The 2,196-nt window shown below is 45.9% G+C and overlaps 1 long non-coding RNA gene across 1 annotated transcript; it reads right to left on the bottom strand.

Annotated features, from left to right (window-relative positions):
- Nucleotides 1-991: 991 nt before the first annotated feature.
- Nucleotides 992-2,196, bottom strand: LOC116150756 (uncharacterized). The gene is made up of 3 exons (XR_004134499.2): nt 2,090-2,196; nt 1,694-1,774; nt 992-1,219 (listed from the first exon to the last, which is right to left on the bottom strand). It is a non-coding gene; the product is annotated as an uncharacterized LOC116150756 (long non-coding RNA).

The following is a 2,196-nucleotide window of genomic DNA, read 5'->3' as shown; positions in this document are numbered from 1 at the left end:
GGGGATGAAGGGACAACCCAAAGCTGCTTCATTCCGACACTCTAAAGATGTAAACCACTGGGATTTCGTTGTTGTCATAGGGCTCGGCTGTTTTACTGGAGAGACAAGGCCTGTGATTGCAGAACAAAGCAAAGAATTGAAGCAATTACCCTGCGAATTTAGCCAGGGGTTGGTATGGGGCCTAAATTACCCTGCCCCTCCCCATACCCTGTTTTGTCTGCTAAACTTCAGGAGGGCAGGGCCTAGGCCAGTGTCACCCCTAGGTCTCTGTGCTACATCTAGGGAGGCTGGTGATGCCGATGCTGATAATAATAACTTGCATAAGTCTAGTAGTTTACAGTGCACAAAATTCTTTCTCATCCACTATCTCATTTGATGCTCAGGGGTGTCCCTCTGAGGGAGGTAGGATAGATACATTGATTTCCATAGTTTAGAGCTGGAGGAAGACCCAAAACACAGTACCTGGCCTCAGGCTGGCACTACTTAAATGTTAGGGCTTGTCTGAGGTCCCACTGCTAGCTATGGACACAACAAGACTAGGATTCTGGTTCTTAGAACTCTCCAAATAATCCGCTTTCCGTTATACCAAGATGCCTCTCTGAGTCCAGCTGTTATTGATGGGAGAAACAATTAGAAAAAAATCTGCCTGAAAAAGGAATTTTTTGGCATGAAATGGAGGCACTATACCATATTAAAAAGAGCTCTGGATGTGGAGACAGGACTACTGGAGTTGAGACCCAGCTCAGGAACTGAAGCCACGTGACCTTGAGCAAGTCACTCACAGCCACTCATGGACTCAGTTTCTTCAATTACAAAATCAAGAGTTGTAGTGAGAAACAAATGAAATAACACAAGTGAAAGGACTTTGTAAACTCTGATGTTGTACAAAGGTAAGGTATTATTATGATGATGCTGTGGTTCTAGCCTCAAATAAAATTATCATTAATATCTACATTCTTTACAAGGTTTCCCACAGCTCTCCTCACCCTGCTCCTTGGTTTCCCATCATCTCCTGTAGGGCAGGAAGTGTGGCCCCCAACAGGAAAGGGCTCAGAAAAGCTAGAGCTTCAGCCAGGAAATAACCATCTTGCCCCAACCTTCATTTCGTCAGATAAATGATGCAGCCAAATGGTGAGACACAGACGAGTGGGAACGGAGGTGTCCAGAATCCGTTTCAGCCTCAAACCAAGGAGCAAAGTAGCCCTAAGGCCCCGAAAGCCTTAAGAGACATGGAGATTTAGTAATTACCAGATTAATTAAAATCAGCGAAGACAGCCAACTTAAATCAATGCAGAATTGGTAGGGCCTGCATCATCAGACCCAATAGAGGCAATTTCCCCCTTTAATAATGCATTTTGAATTCATACGTTGATTAGCTTAAAGAAATCATTTCCAAATTTTCACTTTCCCTTGGCGTAACTTCAGCCAAACACTTTTTAAGATGTGTGTGAGGGGTGCGTGGCAGGGTGGGAGTGGTCAAGGAAAACAGCTAGTGAAGAGGTTCCCAAAGCAAAGTAAAATGGCAAGCCGTATGTCCACACTGCTGGCAATAGATTTTGAGGTTGGTGAGGACAAGCAAGAGGGGTCATAGAACACCAGGCCTCAGACAACAGCAAAGCCATTGCAGCCTGAGTGGCTTGCTCTCCTCCACAATACTCACACACATTCTTCAAACCAGGTGAGGGAGACATACCTGGTAAGTCTCAACTGCCATCTCTAAAGTCCTTCCAAAGGAGAGAAGACACCCCATAGCTTCTAGATGGAACCTCTGGGCCTAGGACAAAGGAGGGGGGCGGGGAGGAGGAGGAGGAAGACATTAATCCTGCAGGGCTTCCTTCTAGTCCAAATCACCCTCTGGCTTCCTTAGTATTAATAAATATTAATAAATAATATCAATATATCTGCACATAAAGATTTTTTTCCCAAATTCCTGCTATTCATTTCACATTCCGTTTACAAAGCCCTGCACCCTCCAGGAACTGCTGGGCACCTCCCCTAATACCCTCTAGGTTGAGGCGATGTTTCTGAAGTCCCCACCACAGATTCAGGGTTGGAGCTGCTAAGAAACACCCTAAGACTGAAAGCAAACCTGCCGGCAGCTTCAGCTCCACCGCAAGCTGCTCTCCTCCTCAGAGTTAATGTAAAGTCATCCGAGTTCCACTGTGGACCCAGGCTTCTCAGCCCTTCAGTCCCGGG

The sequence above is a fragment of the Camelus dromedarius genome, chromosome X (genome assembly GCF_036321535.1).
Source record: "Camelus dromedarius isolate mCamDro1 chromosome X, mCamDro1.pat, whole genome shotgun sequence".
Classification (NCBI taxonomy): Eukaryota; Metazoa; Chordata; class Mammalia; order Artiodactyla; family Camelidae; genus Camelus; species Camelus dromedarius.
The sequence above is the reverse complement of the archived record's forward strand: the minus strand, read 5'-3'. Positions and strand labels throughout refer to the sequence as shown.